Source organism: Coptis chinensis, chromosome 6 (genome assembly GCF_015680905.1).
Source record: "Coptis chinensis isolate HL-2020 chromosome 6, ASM1568090v1, whole genome shotgun sequence".
Classification (NCBI taxonomy): Eukaryota; Viridiplantae; Streptophyta; class Magnoliopsida; order Ranunculales; family Ranunculaceae; genus Coptis; species Coptis chinensis.
In genome coordinates this window covers 45,883,604-45,911,254 of record NC_141461.1, presented here as the reverse complement: position 1 = coordinate 45,911,254, position 27,651 = coordinate 45,883,604, and the positions used below count along the sequence as shown (strand labels likewise).

Here is a 27,651-nt window from a genome sequence, read left to right as displayed (position 1 = left end):
GGTTCCGAAACACCTGAAGATCGAGAAGGTTTTTTCTTTTCATAAAAAACCGATCGAATCAAATTTCTTTGTAAGTAGTCAAATATTTTGAGAAGGAAATAAAATGTTTACTAGTAAAAGCCTTTTTTGTTGGGTTTAATTTAGCTTTCCTTTTTGGGTAGGAAGATTTTCAATCCAAAAGGACTGCTTTGGTTGTTGCACAAATCTCGAGGAAATCAGGACCACCACTTAAGCCCTTATAACTTTGCTTAAAAACTACAAATTTTGATGGTTAAAACCTTTCAGCCAGAGCATAACCGAAGCTAAGATAGCTTAGGTAGCTATTGATTGAACACATCTATAGTCTGATCGAATTGGTAGGTAAAAAATATAAAAACCAAATAATGATCTAACATTGATAATTAAAAATCAGTGACAAACATACCACGATACTAAAATCAGTCAATTGGCTAGAAGGGTATCTCCAATGAAACCTGTTGTTTGTGGTAATAGAGCCTTGAACAAATCAGTGAAACAGTTCTTACCCTATTATAAATCATCGGAATAGTCTCCCTAATATTGGGAGCAATCGTGGTATTTGAATCAATGGGAAGACATGTTCTGGGAAAAGCTACCATGGGCTTAGGCCAAGCTCAAACATTTTTGCTAATAAATCAAATTACATGTGTTTGCGGAAGCGAAGGTCTGAAGGATATCTCCAGTGAAACCTGCTATTTCCACTTAAGGTTCCGAAACACCTAAAGATCGATAAGGTTTTTTCTTTTCATAAGAAACCGATCAAATGAAATTTCTTTGTAAGTAGTCAAATATTTAGATAAGAAAATAAAATGTTTACTCGTAAAAGCCTTTTTTGTTGGGTTTAATTTAGCTTTCCTTTTTGGGAAGGAAGAGTTTCAATCCAGAGGGCCTGCTTTGGTTGTTTCTAGTAGTACTAAATAGGACTCTTAAAGTATTTTTAGTACAAATCCCGAAGAAATCAGGACCGTCACTTAAGTCATTATAACTTTGCTTAAAAACTAAGTTATTTTGTATTATAGATTGATAGGAAGACATATTATGGGAAAAGGTACAATGGGCATAGGCCAAGCTCAAACATTTTCGCTAATAAATCAAATTACATGTGTTTGCGGAAGCCAAGGTTCGAAGGATATCTCTAGTGAAATATGTTGTTTTCGGCAATAAAGCCTTGAACAATTTTCACTTAAGGTTTCGAAACACGAAGATCGAGAAGGTAATGTTTACTTGTAAAAGTCTTTTTCGTTGGGTTTAATTTATCTTTCTTTTTTTGGTAGGAAGAGTTTCAATCCGGAAGAACTGCTCTTGTTGATTTTAGTAGTACTAAATAGGACTCTTAAAGTATTTTTTTAGCACAAATTCCAAGAAAATCAAGACCACCACTTAAGCTTTTATAACTCTGGTTAAAAACTGAGCTATTTTGTATATATATATATATATATTAAAAACCGGCTAAGGAGTTGTGATTTTTTTTTTTTTTTTTTACGCCATTGGAAAAAACCATTAGGTCTTCAAACGCTATCCCACTAACCCTATATACTATTCTCTTATGGTTTGGTGCGATGGTGCACCAAACCATTAGACTTAGCGTTAAGAAATTAAGATATTATTCTTTATTCTTTATTTATTTTTGGTAGAACGCCCTAAAAATATTATCAGTGTATTATTGACTTACTTTTCAGCATTTTATGCACATCACATTTTGTATTATTGACTTAGTGTTTAGAATTTTGTGCACATCACATTTTCCTGATTATGCCATGAAGACAAGATTTTCTCATTGAGACAGGGACAGAACCAGGACTGAGTATATGAACCCATAATTGAATTAGGAGGTGTGGTCAGTGGTAATAAAACTCATGTGGAATTCTTGAGGGGGTGTGAATCCGGCCTTATAGTTTGGACTTGTTTTTCTTTTCTTACAAGACAATTTCCATAAGAATTTGCGAGATGCTATTATATTTTGTTTTTCTTTTCTTTGAAATCAATTTCCATTAGAACCTAACATAAATATAAGAATTTTAAATCGGTTTTTTTACTATTACTAAGAAAACATTTACAAGTGAGATACAAGGTAGGCGGTAGCCATTGCTGTTTAAAATACTGCTCTAGTTCAACTACTTAAGTGCGTTGCCAGCAAGCATCTCCCACTGTCTTCATGTTCAAGAAACTACCAATTGTATTAAAACTTAATATTGAAATGTGATTCATTTTCAATCTGGATTTTGCCTATGATCTACTCAATTTTTCTCTCGGTTTTTGGCACATAAATCTATGGGAAGGGAAACAAACTCTGTCCTTCAGCAAACCAGAGCTAGCATTATTTTGGCCTTAGAGAGAATTTTCAGCAATTTATTGTACAAACCATTACAGTTCCTATCTTTGTGAGAACTAATTCTGTTTACTTTTGGTTTCTTAGGTTCATTCGACCGAACTCTTAGTCTTGGAGTTGGAATCAACTATGGTCAAATTGCGAATAATCTCCCATCTCCCTCCCGTGTCGCTGTCCTCCTTGAATCCATTAGCATCAGTAGAGTAACTCTACGACGCTGATCCAAATGTCCTTAGAGCTTTCTCCAATTCAGATGTGGAGTTCATTGTAGGTGTTGGAAACGATAATATCTTGAATATGACTAACCCTACAAATGCTCAATCCTGGATTCAACAAAATGTTGTGCCACATCTTCCTGGGACCAAGATCACATGCATCACTGTTGGTAATGAGGTGTTTTCTAATAATGATACTCAGGCGATGTCCAATCTTCTTCCTGCGATGCAAACCATTCACAATGCTCTTGATTCCTTAGGATTGAAGGGACTGCACATTCTCTTAACATTTTAGCAAACTCATTTCCGCCCTCTTCAGGCCTTTTTAGACAAGATCTTACGCAATATATCTAGTCGATTTCCATTCACAAACCAAGTCCCCTTTTCTCATAAATGCATATCCCTACTTTGCCTACAAAAGTAACCCAAATGACGTTCCACTGGATTATGTTCTTTTTCAGCCTAACCCAGGGCAGATTGATCCTGTTACAAACTTAAATTATGATAACATGTTACAAACTTAAATTATGCTCAAATTGATGCTGCTTACTCTGCAATCGAGGCAATGGGACACACCGATGTTGAATTAAAAATATCAGAGACTGGATGGTCCTCTATGGGTGATTCTGATTAAGTAGGAGCTACACCAGAGAATGCACGTATTTACAATGGTAACATACTACAACGGATAAAGGACAAGCAAGGTACTCCAATGAAACCATCCGTTCCGATCGACGTTTTTGTTTTTGCACTTTTTAATGAGGATTTGAAACCTTGACCAGCTTCAGAGCGTAATTACGGTCTGTTCTATCCCAATTGCCAACCTGTTTATAACATTGGCCTAGGTGGATATCTTCCATTGATAGCTTCAAGGAACACTAGCGCAGTAGTGCAGACATGAAGACAAATGACTAATCACGTCCAGGTACTCGGCAACATGTAACAAAGCCAGTGTTTTTCTCACTTGTTTACTTTTCAGATTCAAGTTCAACACCGTGAGAATCAGAACAGACGGAAAACTTGACAGAAGACAATAGATAAGGTTCAACGAGAAAGTAGGCCAAATGTCATCTTCTTTTGTCTCATCACTTTTCATTACGTTACTTAACCAAACACATCTACAACTACTTTCAGTGAAAAAATGAAACTCCATCACGACAACCTGCATCTGATATCCATTTTGGGGACTTTTTTCCTTTCCCACATGCCACCTGTGATGGCACCAAGACATAGTATGCATGAAAACGACAATTTGGAAGAATAACAAAGCCTTCCAAGAGACACCAATCTCAGACTCAATCAACAATGAAGTGCACCTTCAATATGTACATTTATTTCAGAAAGCTTCATTGCGCCTCTAAGCCATATAGCATAAGATTAGCCATAGCATCTCCCATTTTTCCCACACCAATTAACTTCCAAGACGCAAAGCGTCACACATGTTGAACTCTTATCTTATTTCCCTAAACTGCAGAAGTGAATAGCTTCCAAGAAAATTAGACATGTTTAACATCGATTACTACTACCTTGGGCGACGTAGGTAAAACTTATAATGGTAGACTGCGGCTGAATTCCTTGACAATTTTATCCTAAACAAAATCAATTATCAAGACAATATTCTATAATTCCACAAGTTCTGTAGCTGAAGCCCTTGAGAGTTAATTGAGTAGCTCTTTCCGCAGCATGATTATATTGGTCTTTCAAATATAATTCGGAGTTAAATTCTATCTAAATTACAACCTTGAGCAAAATCTGTTCTATAGGCTTGTACCTCTATCTCCTTGAGTAATATCGATAAAAAAAAAAAAAAAACATTATGTTTATATAATTGCTAGCTGAAAAGAACCTAGGCAATGGAGATCCCTGAACAGACTTGGGAGCACATTGATGATTTATCTTAAAGCTTTCCTGTATATTCGCTATTCGTGATTAGCAAACTACATAAAAACGACAACAGAGTCAACAATGTCAATCATAACAATAACAGTACAATTTTTTTTAACGATTTTCTTGTGACTCTAATTTGGTTATGCCTCTATAGGAGCACACTAGAGATACAAAAGATGTAGTAGTATGATGAAGTACACTTAGCTCAGGCCTGAAAAAAATTTACATGGTGATCATCATGGCTGATTGGGTTCACAATGAAAATTCCTGTGTTACCCTTTTCTCAATAATCAAATCATGACCACAAATCCTCATTTTGGATCCGGTTTTCCTTTAATTTGTGCAAGGAAATAACATTACTCAGATTACAGCTGGATATTCTCACCTCCTAGTCCCTATTCCTGTAGCCGGTTGTATTGCAATTTGGAAAAATCTATAATACACTAACAGAAATCAGTATAATTGTTATAATACAGTATACCTTTTGAGAGGAAATCACACTTTAACTCTCTGATATGCTCCTATATCTCCATTTGATTGCGCTTGTTAATTTTATCTCATCAGACAAATGTCAGTTGCTTAGGAGATTGTGGCCTATTCTCAATCCGATTTCTCTAGCTCCCGAAACCTGTGATCCCACTCGCGAGTATCATAGTCTTGATCGTACAAGTCTTTTTCCGTACTGTACACAATTCGGTCTTGCCCAATGAGTCTTTTGGGCCATGTCTCGAGCACTTAGAAGCTGAATCCATTCAAAAAGCATAAGCTAATTAGGGCCACAAAAATATATGCATATGGAATAACATCAAGTGCAATGAACATATGAAACAATTATGGTTATTGCCGATAGGCTTCTTTTCTTTCTTGCTAAACTGTACGGAAATGAGTTTGATCTGATCTATATCTTTTAAATAGGTATGGATCCAACTCTGACCTAGACTACAACCATCATTAACTACTTTCATTTGGGGTCAGGATTCGATTGAATCACACTGTTGGTTTGCAAAAAAATATATAAAACAAATGGAAATTAATCAAATTATAATTTTTAAAGGGCTGCAAGAAAAGGAATTGCGAGAGAGCTAAGATGAGCGATATTATAGTTACAATTCGACATCTTTACAAAAGGTATTTTTAGAATATAACAGAAAACCTCCGAGATAATTAGTTCATTGGTATCTAATTTTCTATTTACCCCTTTTTTTATCCTATTCACTTGAGGGATCGTAACCTGTTAAGATTAGATTCTGATTGGGTTGAATCTCAGGTCAAACCTGACCTTTTCCATCCCTCCACCATGACTAAGGGACCAGACCTTGGGAATTTGAAAAGAGAAATAAAGAGTGCAACGTTTTTTTTTCCAGATAAATACCTTCTTTCTCAAAGACAGATCTGGTGATTCAAGTAATTGAGCTCGCTGTTGTCTTGCCTTGTTCCTCTTTTCAATTTCAGCATTTGACTTCTGAAGCCATCGGACTAGAGGAAAAGTAAAGAAGGAGCCAGCATAAATCTGCATTCACTTTCTACATTTAGATTTGTAAAAGGAAAAGGCTAAACCAAACACAAAATTCTCCATGTTCAGATACATCCAATTTCACCTGTAGCAGACGAAATATGTCGGCAACAAATGAAATAAATCCACTTGGCACAATTGCAGTACTACTTCAGATGGAAGATAATGAAGATGTGTTAGAGCCTAGACGTAGGATAAAGATGAGCCAGTAAGAAAAGTTAAGGCAGCAGAAAGATACTTTAACATGGTCCCAAGAATAATAACCCCAAAGAGATTGAGCCTTCCCAAACCAATAACCATCGCTTTCTCTGTGTTCTTTGTTTTACTGTCAAATTGCAAAAACAGTTTAGAAGAGCTAACGAGCTATACTTCATTATTTAAGCACTGATCATTCAGGGACATGCAAAACCTGAATTGCCATTTGTTCTCCTTGAAAATTTTATCAACTCCTCCAACGAAATCAGTCCATCTTTTCCCAACATATTCTTTCCTTCGACTCCTCTGAGATGAAGCTGTTCTCTGTAGCGAAGGAAAACGATACAGAATATTTCCCTGCGTGTCATACAGTATATGTAATTTGTAAGAATGTGGTTCCATGATCACACTTTTTTGTCGTTAACTAAAAGATACATCAATGAGAGCTAGCATAGCATTAGGAGTAATAGAGGGGGTGTCCAGGCATCAACATGGAAAGTAAGAGCATCTTTAATGGAGACACCAATTCACGTTCAAACACCAAATTCTTGAAAATTTGGTTAAAAACCATTTTTAGTGGAGACACCAATTCATTTCAACATAAAAAAAACATCAAACCAATTCATTTGGTGTTTGGTTTGATGCTTAATCAAATGTCCTAGGCGGTTTTTAAAAAAACGTGCGGCTTTTCGAACACTGTGTGCTTTGGGCTCCTCTGTGGGCTTATGTGTGTGGTTTTAAGAAAGTTGAGTGGGCTTAAAGTTCATGCCCATGCGGTTAAAATGAAAAACCGCGCGGCTTACTAAAAGCAGCATGGTTTCAAACACCGCGTGGGTTTGGGTTTTATCTCGGGTGGTTTTGCCAAAGCAGCGTGGGCTTGGGCCTTCCAGTTTGGGATTAATGGTGTGGTTTTCTAAAAGCAGCGTGGGCTTGGACGCACAGTTTATCCAAAACAGCGTGGTTTTGTGTTGAATCTTTGATGTCTGAAGATATTTGGTGTTTGAGTGATTTGGTATTTTGTTTGATAAAAAAATTAAGTGTTTTTGAGCTTTCACCATTAAAGATGCTCTAAGGCATCCAAACTAGATAGGGACCATATATCCCACTTATCAATTGCCATCTCACCACTCATGATGAAATGTCCCCTTAAGAAGGCACTAGAGGAAGATTTCTATCTAAAAGTGGATTGGCAATCAAATACATTATCATGAAACAGATCCCTCTAAACAAGTCCATGTTCTCCCTCAACTAGTTTGAGGGTAGGGTATGACAGAAATCATGCTGGAAATATGGTTCAAACAACGATTAGGGTCTAACATCATAATTTGGTAAATGTAAGACGTGGTTAGTGAATGTGACAAGTCTCACCTGACATATTTCTTGCATGAATATATCAACCGTTAAAGAAAAAAAAGAAGAGCAATTATAGAAAGAAATCCAGATAAAAATACTAGAAGCTTACAACAAAGAAAGAAATATTAAACATGGTAACAAAATGCAACAAGTCTGGGACTGTTCATCAAAATATGTTAGATCACAATGTGTGTGTCAAAGTGTTTATGGTTAGTAATCTAGGATGACTGCGATGATAGTAATGGTAAAATTAATTTTTGGGTTTTGAAAGCAAGTTTAGGATTCTAAGATTCATTTTGTAATATTGTAGTTGGAGGTGATGGTGGTGGTGGAAATGAAGATGGTGGTAGTTGAAATGAAGATGGTAGTTGAAACGAAGATGGAGTAAAGATGGTGATGGTGGTGCAGATGGTGGTGTTGGTAATGAATGTGATGATGGTGGTGAAGACTGAAGACTAAGAGCTGATGGGGGAAGAAGCATGCGCTTCCCACATGCCTGCTGGTTTGATTTGGATAACTTACTTCCAACTAAAAATATTTCCAACCGCGTAATAAGCAGATTTTCTTTTGAAAAATATGAAAATGTTGCACTTGTGAGTCCCTCACTCTATTCCTTGGTCAGGAATGGTAGGAAGGTAGCTGCTCTTTTTTTTTCCGATAATCATAGGAAGTTAGCTGCTCAGTTTTATGAGATGTCAGACCTTACTCTACTCCTTCCTCACATCTGGAATAAAGTTGCCAGGGCTATTTTATGTCCACGGCGTCTTAACCGATTTCTTGATTGAGGAAAGGAAATCAAAAGCACGTATATCGGATTGACATGAAAAAAGTTTGTATACCATTTCAAAACTATGTGAGATACGTTGTTCTTTTTTATAATATACCACGTAACTAAGAAAAAACACATTATTTCCTTCCAAGCGGGGAACCTTATAAAATTGTACTACAGCTTCTTCCTGATCATAGCATGACTAACATTATCATAAAGAATAAAGTTCTACTAAGAAGAGAAAGAATAAATGACAGTGCTAATTCAATGTATGAGATATAGACTAAGACAAAGCACCCTGTTCATGGAAAAACATGGACGGCTAGAGTTGTATGTTCAGTACCACATGTCTTATTATCCAGAAGTACTAAAAATCTAAACGCACCTCTTCGTCTACTTCTGGTTGCCCATCAAACCGTAACAGCACGCGTAAAATATATGATTCATCGTCCTGCTGTAACATCAGATGTAACAGTTGAAGAAAAACAAAAAAATGACGAAACTCTTTTTTTTTTTTTTTTTTTTTTTCGCTAACCGAAAATGACGAAACTCTTTGCAGTATAATCATAAGAAAAAACATTTTCAAAAGAGTTCAAAGGGATATTTCCGAGGGCGCCTAAGGGCCTTGGCCCAGCCCAGCCCAACATTACTTCCCCATGTTGCTCGCCGTGGTCGCCCCCGATCCGAGATTCGTTTTAGGATAAGCCCTATCATTTTCCTATATAATATATAGATGTGTAAGAGAAGGCTGAAACAAATTAAGGGCGTATATTCTCTTCTCTCTTCTTCTTCAGATTTCCTCCTCTTACTCAATAGATAAAATATAATTTAACTAGAGTCTTCAGTATGCTACATCAAAGCCTTGCTTTGGATGTTGACTTCTCAGCATAATGAAAGGAGGGTATATTCCTTGCAAGGACTTGAGGTAGATTGCGGTTTCGGTCATGTCTGGTGTAGTTGTGTAACCTAGTTTCTCTTTCTTCTTTCTTCTTTTCCATTTCTAGCTTGTACATGCGAGTCTCTCTCCACACTTTTTTAACCAATAAGACACAGATTAATTTTGAAAAAAAGAAAAAAGAAAAAAGAAAAAAAGAAGACTTTTCAGATGTGTGTGTGAGATGAGGGATGAGTGATATACATGATTAACAAATGCTTTAAGAAAAAAAGAAACATTACGACCTTACGAACTGAAAATTTGATTATATATATATGTTACTGCAGTACGAAACACTGATCAAGATCACGTACCATAGTTTCATCTTTTGGTGGTACATCAAGATAGGGAGCAAGCTCTTCTGCAGAGACAACACCCCCATTCGAAGCTATGTATTCACCAATCTGCAAAGAAGTTCAAAAAACAATAGTTATTAATACTTGACTGCTGTACAGTTTAGTGTATGCACTATTATAGAATTCTGCCACGAGCACTTAAGTCTCAATAACTATAGTTTTGAGCATGGGGCAGCCAAAGTCAAGGGAGGTGGACCACCCAAAAATATTAAAAATCATTTACTAGGTCTACAACTTTGGGCCTATGGGTTGTGACTTATACCAAAATATGACCATTAACGCCCGCAGACTATACTCAAATTATTGGACAGAGACTTAACATTGTCTGGGTGTGGAAGAATCCTTCTAGATCCGGTGTTTCTCTAATCGCAGTTATTTCCTTTTGGATTTTAGTTTTGTGTTAAAAAGTTTAAATTTGAACCAATAGAAATTTTGGGCTTAAATTTCAATCAAACAGAACCCTTGTAGTATTTGCTTGATCATTGATTCATTGAGTTTTAATGGAGATTCAATATTTTTCTTTTTTTTTTGTTTTCTGTGGATTGTTCTTGTTAGTTATCTTCAATGTGTTTTTCTATGTTTCTGTATTAAGTTCTGTGATTCATTGAGATTGTTATAATACTAGAGTCCACGTACCAAAATCCGTTATCTCAGTTAATACTCGGAATCTTAAAGCTGTGTGCTTATTAAATGGTGGAAATAAAGACACTAAGAGCATCTCTAGGTGGAGATATTCTTCAAATTTGAAGAAATGCAGAATTTCCTAATTCCAACTCTAGGTGGTCGCGTTCGGGTCGCATCACCGCTTTGTTACATTCTTGTTCGCAAATTTGGCAATTTGGATGCGGAGATCTTGGGCGACAATAAAATGTAAATGTCGCGCCATTACTAATGTCGGCGTAACTTTTTGACTTTGACCCACAACCAAGGCGGCCATTACCAATGTCGCTGGCTTTACTATCTTGCGCACGCCACTACTACTCGGCGTACGCCACTCCTAATGTCGCGTGCTCAACGGGCAAAAAAAACGGCAAAAAAACCGATTTCTACCTTCTATATCTACACTCATCTCCTTCTTCATTGTACACACACTCAACTCAAACATTTGTATCAAAACAACTCAACCATTTCACATCAATCCTTAACAAACAACAACACATTGCGAAAAAAAATGGATCATGAAGTATATGAGATATTTCCGCTTTAAGTCTTCATCTTCATCTTCATCTTCATCTTCATCCCATCACCAAATAGTCTTGATGAAAATTTGTTAATGCCATGCCTCTTATGAAAACCTTTGGGTTGTGACTTGCACAAACACAGCATGCTCGGCATGGTGGTTCAAAAGAAGGGTCGAAAAATTAAACATAGAAAATATGCTCGACTTTGGAAATCTTGAAGAACAACTTCTTACGTGATCGTCGTCTGTCTTTCAGAAAGGATTTTCAACGGCGCTTTTTCGTGATGAAAAATCTTTATTTGTTCACATCTTCAACGATATTCAAACTCATTTTAAGTTTTTTCAGCCTAAAGTTAACAATCTTTGGTAAACTGGTATAGATCCTCCGGTCAAGGTGGTCTGCGACTTTCGCGTATTCTTGGTTATGGCATTACGATCAACTTGACGATCAATTATACATTTCTGTGGAAACCCGGCGTTGAGGCATTTTTGCAATTATCAAATTGTGCGGTTCGATCTACTTCATGAAAAGTATTGCGATCCTTTGCTTGCACATTCGCCACACGTGGATGGCGGGTATGTTGGGAAGCATTGATTGTATGCATTGGGAATGACATAATTGTCCAACCGGATGGCAAGGTGCTTACGATTGGTCGATTCGGAAAACCATCATTATTTCTCGATTTTCTGCAACCAGAAGACTTGTGGATATGGCATTCTTTCTTTGGGATGCCAGGATCACACAATGACATCAACGCGTGTTGGACAACTTCGCCCGATATTTGAGCACGTGATCAATGGTACTTCTCCACCTATTTCTTTTGATGTAAATCGGCATAACTATAATATGGGTTATTATTTAGGCATGGTATCTATCCCGACTATCTAAACCCTAATGCTCTTAAGGCGAAGTGGTTCTTTGCAAGAAGTTATTGAAAGAGCTTTTGGGGTTTTGCAAAGCTAAATTTAGTATTTTGGCAAAAGCTTGCAAATTATGGCATGTGGAGACAATGGATTGTTAAGAGCATGTATCATATTGCATGGTCGGAGCTAAGAATAAAAATTATGAAATGAGGAGGTACATTCCTGATCGATAAGGGCAACCACAGATTCCACCTACTGAACACTACATTGAAGGGACTCTTTCAATCAAAGACTATGCATGATAGACTTAAAAGCGACCTTGTCGGCATCTATGGAGCATTAGGGGTGACCGACATTGATTGTTGTAATCTTTTATTTATTTATTATATAATTAGAGTAACTCTAGTAGTATGTAATAAGGGTGATATGTAATAGTTATCTTTTATTTATTTATTTTTATTTTATGTGTTTGCAATCATGTATTAGTTGTCGTTCTATTAATAAAAATTGTAATTCATTTGCTAAAATCAAATGAAGTAAACACATATGAATCACACAACATAATAATAACCACACAACATATCACACAACATAATAATAATGACACAACATATCAAAATGATCAAATGAACAATTCTAAATCACACAACATAATAATAATCGTTATACAACAACCTCCTAGACTATCCTACATACGCCTCTGCCGCGTGAACTCCTCCTCATCGATCCTTGTCTTTGAACTCTCCGTCATCCATCTTTGTGATGAACTCACCCTTGTGCGATCAATCTGGCACAGTAACTCATCAATCAATGGCGTTGCAAATCGTCATAATCCACATGAGCACGGGAAAGAAGTCTCTCTCTCAACTACAACAGTAGGCGAATAAGCGCAAGCCATCATTTACCGAATGCTTGTCTCATATCTCATCGTGGGTTATCCCGAAATAATTATTCATTAATAATTTTTGACATTTTCATAATAAACCAAAATAATAAAACAAAACCAATAAAAATAATTACCGGAGATAGATGTCCAAGGTCGCTCTCTAAAAGATCCAAAGTGGCATCAATAGAAGAAATGGGGGTAAAAATCGTCCGCCACTCGGATCGCTCAAACTGAAAACCCAAGGCCACTCGGTAGGGGGATCTGTCTTTGGAACAAATGTGTGCACAGTCCCATCTTTGAAACGCGTCGGTGTGGAAATTTGTATCTGGAATTCACGTCGACACCCAAATTGCTAACCGTTATGAATGTTGCTTGATTGGTAGAGCAAATGACCAATAGACACCCCTGAACCAATGCGGTAAATAAGTCTGCAATGTAACTAGGTCGGAAGCCCGTAGCCAAGTCCAATGCACGTTACTCGATGACTTGCTCTAAATTCATGTCCTTAGCCTCGATACATGGGTAGGCGGATCGGGGAGGGATACCAAAGTATGGTGTGGTATGCCCTAAACATCTATCCCCTAAATACCACTCCATATCACTCCCACAAGTGAATACCATCCTCCTATGAAAAATGAACAATGCATATCTGATCATTATTCGCCCGATGTGCACGGATGTCCTCCAAGGCCTCCAAACAATAGAAGCAAAAGCTCAATCACGGGTTCGGACGAAGTTATGTTATGACTGATCTCACCGGGTCGACGCTGCTCGACAAGGTCCGTGCCAAGCCTAGGCCTCTCATCGGTATACTCTGTGAGGATAGGATTTGCGGACGAAAATACTCATAAAACCATACCTCTAAGAGAATGACAAACCCTCCCATCCGGGGACTACCGACAACACCGGATGTCGAGGACGCCCTATCTAAACAACGAAACAAATGACGATATGGGCTCCACCAAAATCAATACCGCCCAACTCATGCAAGTGCTCAAAGTTAGCTAGATATCCCAAATTAATCGTGGAATGACCAGAAGGAAAAAAGAAGACACCCATCAAATACATACAGAAAGCTCTTACATACTCATCAACATGTGTTTGACCATCATCTGAATCAAGTGACAAATAATCTATCAAAAACTGCAATCCCAATCAAGAAAGTCAACGGTGTAATGTATGCGGCCTTGATACCGAAATCCTAACACCGAAATACGACTCCTCGGTCAGACAAGGGAAGAAAGTCATCATTTGGGCACAACTCAGGAATTCAGTGCTACATCTCAACGGATTACCTAATCCTATACTCAAACCAGATATCATGCAAAAATCTAATGGAGTGAAGCCCAACTCTCCCTGAGGGAAGTGAAAAGTATGTGTACTATCCCACCATCTCTCAACTAAACCATTAATAACTCCCTGAATGTCAGTCTTATTGTAAGGGATGTCAACTAGATGAGCAAAAGGAGTCGCTAAAATTGCATCTCTAACATGGTCAAGTGCACCGACTTTCTTAATATCATCCCACCACGTCCTAAGCGCACGTGGAGTGCACCGAACCCGATACATAACACATCTCGATTGAAACTAAAATTAAAAAATAAAAATAAAAATATCGTATTGTATTGAACTACTAAAATTAACTACTACTACTACTAATTTATGAAATTAAAATACATACCTTTGTTCAAGAACAACTTTTGAGACATGCCTTTCATGAAACCTCTTAGACACCGCCTAAGATGGTGAAATCAATAGCCTCCGCAGAAATTCAAAATCGACTTTGTCGATATTGAATCATTGATGGATCGTCGACCTCGGCTCCTTGATTTCCAATCCATCTAGATCACCACTGGGATTATCCCAAATGTATGCCTTTTTTTCTTCTTCCTCACCGCCACCACTCCATCGTGTTTGGTTATTATAGACGGATTCGTAAAATTGAACTCATTTTTTTCCTACTAACTAGAGTGAATGAGTTGAAAAAAAAATTGTAAAATGACAAAAGTCCGACTGTCGCGAGACATTAAATAAAACATAGCACGGCGATTAATCTTGGCGCCACGCCAAGATTAATGTCGCCATTGGGTCCCCAATAAATTTTGTGACCACGAATTTGCGACCACCTAGAGTTGGTCGAAATTTGCTATCAAATTTTGTGGTAGCATTCTTCAAATTTGAAGAGTATGCTACCACCACCTAGAGATGCTCTAAGTTTTAGATAGTACACAGAAGAGGCTACAATAAGCAATAACACGGAGTAGAGCTATTTACCAATTTCCACCTCTCTTCTTCTATTCCTTGATTTGGATCCCCATCACCAAATACAAATGAGAAAACCTACAAACAGCATAGGCATTACTAATTGAAAAAAAGGATTTACAACTTTGGAAACATAGACCTGAAAGTAAACGGACAAGTGAACTTTGTCACGTACTGATTCAATAAAATTCATCCCATTGTCATCACTTTTTGTCTGCTGCCTTTTATAATAGTAGGGATCCCAAAACCTAAACAGTGTACACATTCGTACGGCAAAACAATATGAAAAGTAAAAATCCTTCCATGTCCAGTGATTTTGCGCATTTGAGAGGAGATGTCAGTTTTCAAAGTTAGACAAGATTATTCACTCCCAGAGTTGGGTTCCAAGTCTAACTTCTTTTTTACATTTCAATTGTCTCTAACAAGCTAATGGTGGTCAGTATACCAACAATTAAAATTCATTGCTGGATGGTCCAGGCGAGTGCAGTTTTTCACCGATAGATAAAAAGAAGGTGGTACTTTTTTGGTAACCAATAAATTAAGGCTAAATCTACCTGCGTGGTCGTATGGTGTCTTTGGCAAAATCGGGCCACTCATACCACGGGGTGCGTGTGTATTGGACGGCAGAAGTACTGATCCAAAGGTCTATATCCTCTGCGCACCATACATCTCGCGCACTGAAGAAGTGCTCATAAATTAAGGGTACTGGAAAAAAGAAGAAGAAAATAAAGAAGATAAGGATATGGTTGGCTTTTCAGCCAGTTCCATTTCTTGTTGAATAGAGTCAATAGACAAAAGAGAAAAAGACCAAAGGACTGGTGATGTCTGATACTTAGTTAGTTAGTTATTAATAATAAGATCCAAAAATAAAAATGACCACACATGACTAGGGCTGGCAATGGGTTGGGTAAGAACCGATACCCGATCCGGTCCAAACCAATAAAAGCGGGTCTGGTACAGGTAGTTAGCATATTGGACCGGCTCTGGACTTGAAAATAAGAACCGGACTTTTATTGGATTGGATCTGGATTAAGTTTTGATCGAACCATTTTGGACCCGATCCGGTTGAAATGAGGTTAAAAACTTAAAATTATTCTTGCCGTATATTCCCATTTCCTTCTCAATTTTGCATTATTTTTTAACATAATAAAAAAGATTGTTTCTATCTAAAGAAAAATCTTCCCTTACAAATTTCAATTTCAAATCATCTATCACGCCCATTCAAACCACAAATCATGCAATTAAGATTTGAATTCCTAACTATCTAGTGCATATTCCAAAAAAATCAAAAGGGAATAATATCTTGCCAAGGTGAATTCTCTATAATCATCTATATATACTTCATTCTTTACTGCTACTATCACAATAAATTAGCATGCAATCCAACGTTTTTTTAATGTAAGCCTCTTAGATTTCATATATTTTAGATGCATTATTTTTAATTATTATTTTTGATCATATTGATAGATATACTAATTTATATTACTTTTGACTTGTTTGGTGCAGAGACTCAGAGAGTGAAGTTATGAGTAATCCTATTCCCATTGTTGAGAATGTCACCTCCTTGATTCATCTCCACCATCCGGAGTGAAAAGGAAGCTAAGGTCAAAAGTGTGGCAGGATTTTGACAAGAAAAAATCATCGGAAGGTAAAGACATTGCTACTTGTAAGCATTGTAGGAAGGAGTTTACTGCATCTAATGAAAATGGTACTAGTCATCTAGCAAAACACTTGAAATCATGTCCTAGAATGAAAAACAAAGATGTGTTTCAGCCATTGATTTTTGCTAATAAGGATATCCATGATGGAACTCATGCTATTAAAACATTCAAGTTTGATCAAAGTCGAAGCCGACTTTATTTAGCACGAATGATAACAAAGCATGAGTATCCATTTTCAATGGTTGATCATGAATTTTTCCGTATTTTCATAAATAATCTTCAGCCACTGTTCAAACTTGTAACAAGAAACACAATCAAGAGTGATATTCTTACAATATATAGAGAAGAGAAGGAAAAGCTTTACAATTTTTTCGATTATTTTTCTGGTAGAGTCAGTTTTACTACTGATTTATGGACTTCAGAAACACAAGATGCATATCTTTGTTTGACTGCCCATTTCATAGATAACAATTGGAACTTGCAAAAAAAAAAGATTTTAAGTTTTGTGTTTATGGAAGCGTCTCACACACATCCGATGAGATATCAAGGGTTGTCATGCCATGTTTGCTAGATTGGAATGTGGATAAAAAGGTTAACACTATTACTATTGATAATGCATCTAATAATGATGCAATGTTAACCAAGATTAGAGCCATGCTTAATCGTGATCAGTTGTTAGTCCTTGGAGGAAAGTTTTTACATGTACGTTGTACCACTCACATTCTTAATCTTATTGTCAAAGATGGTTTATCTTATATTGCCCTGCACTCTCTAAGATTAAAGAGAGTTGCAAGTTTGTGAAGGGAACACCACAAAGAAAACTCAAATGGAAATCTGCAGTCGACCAAGTGAAGGTAGCAACAACAAAACAGATTTGCCTAGATGTTCCAACCAGGTGGAATTCAACCTATAAAATGCTTAAAACGTGCATTGATGTATCAAGATGCATTCAATGGATTGGAACAAATGAGGAGTCCGACTTTTTAACGAACCCAAGCAAAGAAGATTGGGAAATGGCTAGGGTGATTTCTGGATGTTTGAAGGTGTTCTATGATTCGACAAAGACTCTTTCAGGTATATGGTTCAATAACTACTAATTCTTATTAACTAGACTATTTTTTTTTTTCTTCTTTTACATGTTTCTAGTTTTAGTTTTATCTCTTTGATGTTTGAAGTTAGTAATGAATTATTTGATATCTGATGCATCGATTATCCCAATCGCAAAATATGTATTTTGGTTGAAGTATGTGAAATTCATGTGAACTTGCTTCAATGGCTAAATCATGAAGATGTATTGGTGATTCTGATGGCGGAGAAAATGTATGAAAAATTTAAGAAGTATTGGTCTGTTTGTAGTTTGCTTTTAGTTGTTGCAGTGGTTTTGGATCCTCGCTTCAAAATGATGTTTGTTCAGTTTTATTATAATCTCATATATGGAGCTGATGATGAGGTTTATGTTAATCAAATACGAGATACTTTGTTTGACTTATATAACGAGTATGCTTCAGAGTCTAGCTCGAACTCAAGCACTAGTACTCAAGTTTTCCATGGCAGCTCTTCAAGTGAAGCAAAGACAGGGATTAGTAAGGACAAGCTCCAAAGGTTTGAAACATGGTGCCATAATAAGGAGGGTTATGATGGTGCACTACAAAAATCTGAGTTGGAGCAGTATTTGGACGAACCCATATTTCCTGCTAATAGTGAGTTCAAGATACTGAATTGGTGGAAGGTTAATAGTCCAAAGTATCCTATTTTGTCTAAGCTAGCACGTGATGTTCTTACAATTCCTGTTTCATCAGTCCCATCTGAATCAGCCTTCAGCACTAGTGGCAGGGTGCTGAACGAGTACCGTTCTTGCTTGACTCCAGATACATTGCAAGCTCTTATTTGTGCACAAGATTGGTTGAATTCGGGTACTGGAGGTATGTATCAATTGCAAAAGTTTAGTATGTCAAATTATATATGATATCAGTTTTCTCAAGTTGGTTTTTTACTTGATAGGTTCTTCCACTGTTCAAATAACACACATGGATGTTGACAACGAAACGGTGGCTTTGATGAACTAGGTTGGTGGGACTTGGACTAGAGTATGGTTTAGAAGTTGTTGATTATAGGAACAACAAGTTTTTTTTTTCTGTGAGCAGGAACAACAAGTTAATAAGGGATGTATGCAGTTCCCAGTTATTTATTAGTTTTTTTTAATAAACAAGAGTGGGCGACTGGGCGTAGAGTGCAAGATTGTAAGCTTTTATATTGGCTTTTTATTGAGTAATGAAAATTTTCTTCTTTTATTTATGTGTTGCCTTTTTTATTTCTATGCATTGTTTATATATAATTATATTTAGACAAAGAAGGTATTCCACTGATCGGGGCAGATTAATCTCTGGAAAGCAACTAGAAGATGGACGTACTTTAGCTGGAAGAGTCAACTTTGCATTTGGTGTTGAGGTTAAGAGGTGGATTTGCAGAAAGACAAGATGATTTGCGAGGAAGTCTTTGCGCTAGACTTTTGAGGCGATAAAATTGCGGAAGAAGAAGAAATGTGGTCATAGGCTCATAGCAATCAACTGAGGCTCAACTACCTAAGAAGAAAATTAAGTGAGTTTTGGTCTCTTCTGCGGGGGGCATCTTTAGATTTTAGGCAGGTCATAAATTGCACTGAATGTCAGAGTGGTTTAGCTTCAGAGCTTGTACTGCTACTTTATTTCCTTCAGTTTGTGGACGTTGTTAGAGTTTTGTCAGTTTGAAACTATATTAATTAAGTAAAACCAATTCAGTCTGTGGAGTGTGGAGTGTGGACGTTGTTAGAGTTTTGTAAGTTTGAAACTATATTAATTAAGTTTGAAAGATGAAACACTGTCTTAACCAGGCCAACAAACATGCTCATTATCCAAAATACCAAATATGGAAATGACAAGAAATATTTTGACATTCAAACAACAGCCATATGCCCATATCCTCTTTCAACTAAAATGGACCTACAAAACCTTGAACAAATGATAAAATGTAGAAGCAAGAGAGATTCCAATCATGGAGCAGCAGCAAGAAGCCAGGAACTACTATACGTCCAGCAACCTGATCAAGATCCCGCTGACCAGTAGATGTGATTACCCTTCCACGGTTCCACCCTTAGGATCAACATCAACAATTTTCACGTCATCAGCACCACTGGTCCACTGCTCTTGCAGAAATGTAGTGGACGACTTCCGTTCCTCCTGTTTTGTAAGTTGTAAGACCATGAAGTAGCCCAAGCTTAACCGGGTCAGTTCAGACTGGGAGTCTTGCATTGCATGTTTAAGTCTGCAATTCCTAAGGTTGTGCCTATGCTGTTATGTACTCTGTACTCAATGAAACAGTTATTCCATTTTGGTGGGAGAAAAGAAAAGATACCCCACCTACATGGGAGCAACAGATTCAATAAGTACCATATATATTAATTATGTCATTAGGTTGTGCACTATATAAAGAAGGGACACACCTCTACAACAAACCATGCAAAACAGGACCACTAAAAGCTTGTAATAGACATTAATTTGTAAAGAAAGAAACCGGAAGCAATGACTCGATGAGGGCAAACAACACTCATTGTCGTTGATGTTGGGTTGATGTCCACCACACCGCTAGCACTGTGTCTTCGATATTCAAATAATCATCCGAAGCATCCTATAAGCAAACATTAATTTGCTCATAACTACTAGCTCGCTTGGATTTCCGTACTTTTACACTTGAGAAGAAACAATCATAATGCCTAGAAATACATATCACTTCGAGAACCATTGAAAGTATTACCTTTAGGAGTTGGTCTAGTTCAATGGATGCTTCTCGGCACTCCATCTTTGTGATCTTTGAAAATTGACCAATAAGATGCTCTTAAAATAGTACCGACCGCCATGATCCATAAAAACACTTCTGCAACATCAATTAATGGACGTCGTGGAGACTGGTAACATCTTAATATGTTATTGGTTCGGATCCAATTACAAAAGACCCGGTCCACCCGATCCAAATTAAAGTTATTGGTTCCAAACGGATCGGGTCCGGAATCAAGAAAACATTTCCAGTCCGGTTCTGGTTCTCAATTTCAAATTTTCATTTGGGTCTGGTACGGTTCTGGATCTACACTGTTAAAAAGCGGAGCGGTTCTGGATTCTCAAATATCCGGACCGATCCAACCCATTGCCAGCCCTACACATGACTCAGCATCTCATTAAATAATCCCATTTTTTTTATGGCATGCAACAAATGGTGATAGAGTCTAGGAAATGAATCACATACTAAAGAGCAAGGCAATGATTACATATTCAAGACAGGACCAACCAGATCTTATATATTTATTAAAGATCTGGGCTACCACGAGGATATCTCTATAGGAATGAGTGTTTCGAGACCGTTGGATCCGAGATCTAACGATCCGAAAATCAAAAACAAAAAGGAAGAGAGAAAATATGGATTTGTTTTTTATTTTCGGACCGTTAGATCTCGGATCCAACGGTCTCGGCTGGTGTCCCTATAGGGATATCCTCGTGGTAGACTTATTAAATTGCTTTCCACTCTGCAATGATGTGTGTGTGGGCTGGGGGTATCTATCTAATAAAACACAACTGTGTGGGCCCGAAGGGCCCAATCTGATGGCCCAAATTCTTTTTCACCAATTTATGACCTCACAGAAACAACGAATCCCACCTAGTATGCTACTTTCATTCATAACGTCTGGATCCATGAGATCAGATTTTCTTTTCTAAACTCTCTTCCAACATCTGCCCTGACCGCCGCATCAGTCCCTCCCACTCCCACTCCCACTCCCACTCCCACCCCTACAGTCTCCCTTTATAGTCTACCTCCAATACGAGTTCTTGCCATTTTCCTTTCCTGTAAACCCAAGTCCAAAATAAGGGGAATCAACTTATAAACTCTTTAATATTATATGTTGATCCAGGAACTGAAGTAATTCACTAATGAACTGCGCTCCGATGTATCTTTAACGTCTCCAAGACTGGTAGCCACCTCGGTTCAAGGCTCTGCGTGGTTGAACTCACTGTGGCTCTTCATTATGTCTTCAATGTTCCACAAGACAAGTTTCTTTTTGGAATTTGCTTTGTAGGTGAGATTTCTAGAATTCATTCCGAGCATCCTGAACGTATCAAGGCAATGCCTTGCGAACGGTGAGGAGGATGTTGCTGATATTGCTTTTGAAATTTTTGATGAGCTAATTGAATCTCTTGCAGTTTTCTCTTGAAGTTTGTTCAAGTCAAAATTTGGAATCTAATACACGCCATCAGGTTGGAAATGTCAAATGCATCAATTCTCTTTTATCTATGAATTGATTATTTCAACAGTATTAATTTTATAGCTATGCTCATGTCCCACAATCTCTGTTCTCTGCTTCCACATTAGGCTATTCAGATAATCTCATGGCTTGCGAAGTTCTCTGCAATGATGTGTGTGTGGGCCGGGGGTATTATGTACAAAGATCTTTGATTGAGCCATTGAGGTGCTTGTAGGGTGGATTTTTTGAGGATGTCCTTTTCATTTTGGTTTTCCCTTTTTTCTTGCACTATAAGTTTTCCTCGGCCTATTTGTTCTAATGAAAATCGTCACTTAACTGGGTTTTTTTTTTACAAAGAAATAAATAAGTATCTAAACAAAGTTGTTACCAAAACAAATCGGTTGCAAGGCCCAAAATTTCGATATCGGTTAATATATCGGTGTACCCAAAAACCGAGATATATCGGATATATCGGATATCTCGGATATCTCGGTTTTGTTGGTGACCAAGAATCTAAAATATCGGATATCTCACCGATATATCTCTATCTCCCGATATATCTCGGATATATCGGATATTTCCAATTGGTCAAAAAGTCAAATGATATATCGATTATCTCGAAATATCGATTATCTCGGGTTTTCATATCGGAAATTCCGACTCGGAAAAAAGGGTTCAATATTCGGTGGATATATGTCGGAAATATCGAATCGGTGTACCAATTTACCGAGATATATCGGCGAGATATCGGATATCTCGGCGATATTTTGGGCCATGATCGGTTGGACGGAAGAAGAAAGTAAACCCAGAATCATATGATCTGCCTCCACGCCTTCCACGATTGTCTTCGTCACTGTTACAAGGGAGAAAAAGCCAAGTAAGATCACATAATTACTGTCAAAATTGGATCTAGTATAGCTCATGTACTGTAACAAAAAATCGTGAAAAGAGAAGTGTCAAATCTACTATTCTTTCTATGATACGTTAGGTAGTAAATATTAATTTTTCAGAAGAACATATAATTATTATGCGCAATAAAAAAAGTAGAAAGAGTGCTGAAGACACAACATCGAAAAAGAAGTACCTTCTACTACTACTTGAAAGAAGAGCAATAATTGTGGTGTAAACAATAACGATTGAAGCAATAAGCGCTGTTCCAAAAGAGACTCTTATTACATACTCAGCTGCAGACTGTAAAACGTAGTATTAGCATCTATACATCTCCTTATATATATGTGATGAAGTTTTGGATGGAATAGAAATTTCATAGCAAATCAACAAGTATAATACCTTAGACTTCTCTAGCAAAGGGCTCAATCTTCTTCCTAAAATATTTCGCTGCAAGCCTAGAGCGATAATCCTTCGGAAACACATATAGAACATCGCCTCCATCTGAAACCTGTAAATACCATCTTAAAAAAGATTGCAGTCACGAAATCAAGAGAGAGTACATAATTGCTAAAAAGAAAAAAAAAATGGAAAAAACATATTGTGCATTATAAAAAATATCAAGTTGTAAACATATGAAAGCGCAAAAGATTTAGATACCGCATGATAGCTATAATCTATGAGCGTGAGCGAACTCTTGAGGTGGGTTTGGAAAGGGGGTGAAATGACATTTGGTTACTGTCTGTCTGTATACCCCTCTCTCACAACTTTTTTTTGCTCTTTCCTCTCTTCCGCCACTCATTTCACTGCTCTCCTCTTTCTTATTTTCTCATCTACCCCACTTTCTCTCTCTTCACCCAAAACTAGAAATCACCCCACGCAATAATCTCTACATAACAAGAAATTGGCACAAGAAAGAAGCTGATTGCTCGCTCATGCCCCACTGCAATGCAGTATACTAATAGTATAATGACAGGAAATAGTGTTGTTACCATATGTAAAACAAGTGATAACTATTCTTTTCTTTATTTTTTCTTAAAGGACGAAAACAAGAGTGCTGTGCACAGCATGGAGAAGCCAGTGCATCAAAATCAGTGAAATTTACAAAGAGTTAGTACCAGTAGTCTACCTCTAGAAAGCCAGCAGTACCAGAAGCAAGAGCTTGTAAAGCTTTTTGAGATTTACTAGAAACCAAGGCCCAAAATATCGATATCGATGAATATATCGGTGTATCCAAAAACCGATATATATTGGATATATCGGATATTTAGGATATATCTATTTTTTTGGTAACCAGTCCAAACTATTTAAAATATCGGAAATATTGGATATATTGGAAATATAATATCGGAAATATCGGATATATATTGGAAATATCGGATATATATCGGATTTATATTTTAAAATAGTCAAAAAGTCAACCGATATATATCGATTATATCAGAAATATCGATTATATCGGTGATATAAAGTTTCATATCGAAAATTCCGATATATATCGAGAAAAAAAAGATTCTATATTCGGTGGATATATGTCGGAAATATCGATATCGGTGTACCAAAATACCGATATATCGGATATATCGGCGATATTTTGGTCCATGCTAGAAACATCACCAATACTCCAATAGTAACTCTCCAACCAAAATAATCAACAGCATCCATCGCACGTGTCCTTACATCCGTAGGTAAACTATCTGTTTCAACTCGGTTACCTGGTTTTATTGCTGTTCCAATATCTACACCTGCTTCTCCTAAATTCCTATTACTGACGGACCCACATTGTGTTGGGCAGACCCAAACAAAAAAACAATTATCAAAAGTGTGTCATTGGTCCCAAAAAATCCAAAAAATAAACAATTATTACAAGTGTATTATTGGTCTCAAAAAATTGAATTTGAAAATCCCAAACTTAAACGACTTGACTAGGTCGTTTATTGTGCAAACCCAACGATATGGTCACACCGTTTGAGACCAAATTTAGTCCAAATGGTGTGACCACACCGGTCAATAGGCCAAAAAACAGAATTTTATATTTTTCCAAAGTTCAAATCCCAAATGGTGTGGTCATATCGTTGGGGACTTAGTCCAAACGGTGTGGGATTTGAACTTTAAAAAAATATAGAGTTCTGTTTTTTAGCCTCTTGACCGGTGTGGCCACACCGTTTGAGACTTAGTCCAAACGGTATGGCCACATCGTTGGGGACTTAATCCAAATGATGTGGCCATATCGTTGGGTTTGCACAATAAACGACCTAGCCAGGTCGTTTAAGCTTGGGGTTTTCGAATTCAACTTTTTGGGACCAATGACACATTTGTAATAATTGTTTTTTTTTTGTCTGCCCAACACAATATGGGGTCTGTCAATAACAAATACCTTCTCTTATAATAGTTGACTTCTTTGTTGATTGTTTTAGCCGGTTTCGTAAGTGGATTGGAGATGAGGGTTTTTTTAAAGTGTGGTAAGAAGAATGGTGAGATTTTGGAGTTATAGAGAAACAGATGGCCATTGAAGCCATCATTTGCAAAATGGGAAGTGATTGGAGGGGTAGTTTAGGTATTCGACATTTGAAGCTCTTCTTCTGTTTGTTTTTCTTTCTCTAATCTAGAATTCAAGATTTGTATGTGGCTTGCATTGAAGATTTGTAGTTCAGGATTGCAGTGATGACTCAAATAGCCTGATATATTGCGAAATGAGAGATGTGGATATCAGTTTAACATTTTCAATTACATCGATATATATCGCAAGTTTACAACACTTTTAATTTAATGGAGGAGAACAAAACCTGAAGATTTGAAGTCAACCATTCAATAGTTAGTTAGTCTGTTAGACTTGTAACTAACTATGTACACGTAGGCAAGTTTGTTATAATTGTTTCATTGCTTTAGCTTATTACACCATAACAGGCTATTTGCAACGGCAAAAAACCGTTGTAAATAATTTTCACAACGCTTTTTAAGCGTTGCAAATATGGCGTGGGTAAAGTGTTGAAAATTTTTGCAACCCTTAACAAGCGTTGCAAACAAAAATTTGCAACGGTTATTAACCATTGCAAATAGAACTTTCCAACGCTTAATAGCACACAAATTTAAAACTTTTGCAACGGTTTTTTATTTTACAAACGCTTTCTAAGCGTTGCAAAGTTGTTAAAAATATTACCAATGGTTTTTAAGTGTTGCAAAGCTGTTAGTTAATTTTAAAAAAATATATTTTAAAATTAATTTGTAATGGTGATAAACCGTTGCTGATGGGTTGCTGATGAAAAAAAAAATTTCATATTTTGTAGCGAGACCAGCTAAACCTACAATAACCAGTGAATACAAGAATCCAATGAATACAAGAATGGTTTAGACAAATATATATATAGCTACAAACTCACTCCAAACTGAAGCAAACAAAATTAAGGACAGAAAACAAACTTCCCACAAAACAAACCACCCTTGCTTTCAAAATCTTCCCTTCACTCTAAGAAGTCCTTGGCATCTTCAAACCCAAAAAGCTCAACGCCTTCGCATTCCCCTTCCAAGGCCACAGAAACCTGCCCCGCCACGCCCTCAACCCATCGCTCCAGCAGTAGCATCTCCTTGTGCACTCTCCGACTGGATTATCAATATAATGAATAGCCATTAGAAAATAACAATGCAAAGAAAAATTAAAAACACTGTGACTACCAAGGATGGCACAGTGGAATGAAAAAAGAAATAACAGAAGGCTGAACAACTGAACTCTTGGGATAGGAAGACACTGAACTTTTGGCCGAGTTTAACATGTTTGATAGATAACACTACAAACGCCATACAACTAGCTGGAGAAAACCTTACCTTTGGGTTCTTCACGGTCTCGTCCACACTTAGAATTAGGCAAGCTGCCTCTGTTGTCGCATTTATAGCATTTATCTAAGACATTTGCAATCACGACCAATGTAGGTAAAAAGAAACTGAACAAAGCAACATGGGAAAGAACATTGAATACCTTAACAACAGCAGGTTCCCATACAAAGTTGGCAAATGTATCTATGATTCCACCAGTGTTTATATCGACCCCGTAGAGGGCACTCTCACCTAATGACATGACATGTGATTAAAAAATCGGCACTTCAGCCTTTCATAAACAATTTAAACCGCAAACGAACAAAGACATACACAATCGAAACCATAACACAACTGGCAAGTGTCAACCAAGCTAGGATGTTAAAAAGTAAAGAAAATAGTGCAATAGTGCAAAGTCCATTCTAATAAAATCTATTTATCCAAAAAAAAATACGGACACGTGGATACGTATCCGACACGGATTATTTTTGAAATATGGCGTGTCCATCTAACATAGGATTAAACTATTCAAACAAGTTTTGTTCTTTGAACTGATTGATTTTCCACTTCTCTTACAGAAATAAGTATATCCAACGAGTAGTGGATCAAAAGCTATAGCAATTAATATTTATAATAGAAAGTAAAAAAAAAAAATCTCTAGTAGTAACCGCAAGTACGCATCTATCTACACAGATGCATAAATTTGTACTAAACAACTACATCAATTGAGTGCAAAACTGAATTTCGATATAACGTTAGTTATAAATATATGTATCATACTATCAGAGAGAGAGAGAGAGCATCATATACCTTCAACATTTGATCATGTGAAATACTGCCCAAGAACTTCCTATCATGTGAATAAGCTGCAAGATATAACACTAATACATATAAGTCCACTAACAATCACTGCGGCAAAGGCAGGCTGTAGTCTGTACTAACCTAGTACAAGTAATGAACAAGAAACCTTCTCCATAACAATGTATTACAATAAATTTTCAAGTTTTTAATTTGTAACACTTCTCCAACACTTTTTAAGCGTTAGCAATTAATTCCGGAAATTCACTTAAATAAACTAACGCTTTACAACATTGCCAACGCTTATTTAGCGTTGGAAACTTACTAACGGTAAATAACCGTTGCAAATAAAAAAAAGTGCGTGTTGCAAATATCCTATTATGGTGTAGTGCTAGCATCCCCCTGTCTCCTCTAAGTCAGTGATGTGTCCTCCCCCATATTCTTGAATTGATGTTCCCAAAAAAATC

General features: G+C 37.0%; 1 long non-coding RNA gene and 2 pseudogenes across 4 annotated transcripts; 1 reads left to right on the top strand and 2 right to left on the bottom strand.

Moving 5' to 3' along the window:
* The first annotated feature begins 1,056 nt into the window (after nt 1-1,056).
* On the top strand, nt 1,057-4,951 carry LOC147493237 (glucan endo-1,3-beta-glucosidase 14-like; annotated as a pseudogene). Its single transcript, XR_015199496.1, has 2 exons — nt 1,057-1,066; nt 2,435-4,951. The product of XR_015199496.1 is annotated as a glucan endo-1,3-beta-glucosidase 14-like (transcript).
* On the bottom strand, nt 4,658-23,443 carry LOC147493236 (uncharacterized protein At5g03900, chloroplastic-like; annotated as a pseudogene). Its single transcript, XR_015198197.1, has 14 exons — nt 23,237-23,443; nt 22,979-23,087; nt 22,773-22,879; nt 22,474-22,541; nt 22,077-22,092; nt 14,937-15,009; nt 14,774-14,839; nt 9,528-9,617; nt 8,665-8,733; nt 6,372-6,514; nt 6,201-6,287; nt 6,048-6,111; nt 5,822-5,959; nt 4,658-5,191 (listed from the first exon to the last, which is right to left on the bottom strand). The product of XR_015198197.1 is annotated as an uncharacterized protein At5g03900, chloroplastic-like (transcript).
* Nucleotides 23,444-25,903: 2,460 nt separating this feature from the next.
* On the bottom strand, nt 25,904-27,340 carry LOC147493235 (uncharacterized). 2 transcript variants are annotated; one of them, XR_015199543.1, is made up of 4 exons: nt 27,197-27,340; nt 26,550-26,638; nt 26,399-26,473; nt 25,904-26,176 (listed from the first exon to the last, which is right to left on the bottom strand). It is a non-coding gene; the product is annotated as an uncharacterized LOC147493235 (long non-coding RNA). The 2 variants fall into 2 exon arrangements; XR_015199542.1 differs by lacking the exon at nt 27,197-27,340 and having other exon boundaries at nt 26,550-27,125.
* Between the last annotated feature and the right edge of the window lie 311 nt (nt 27,341-27,651).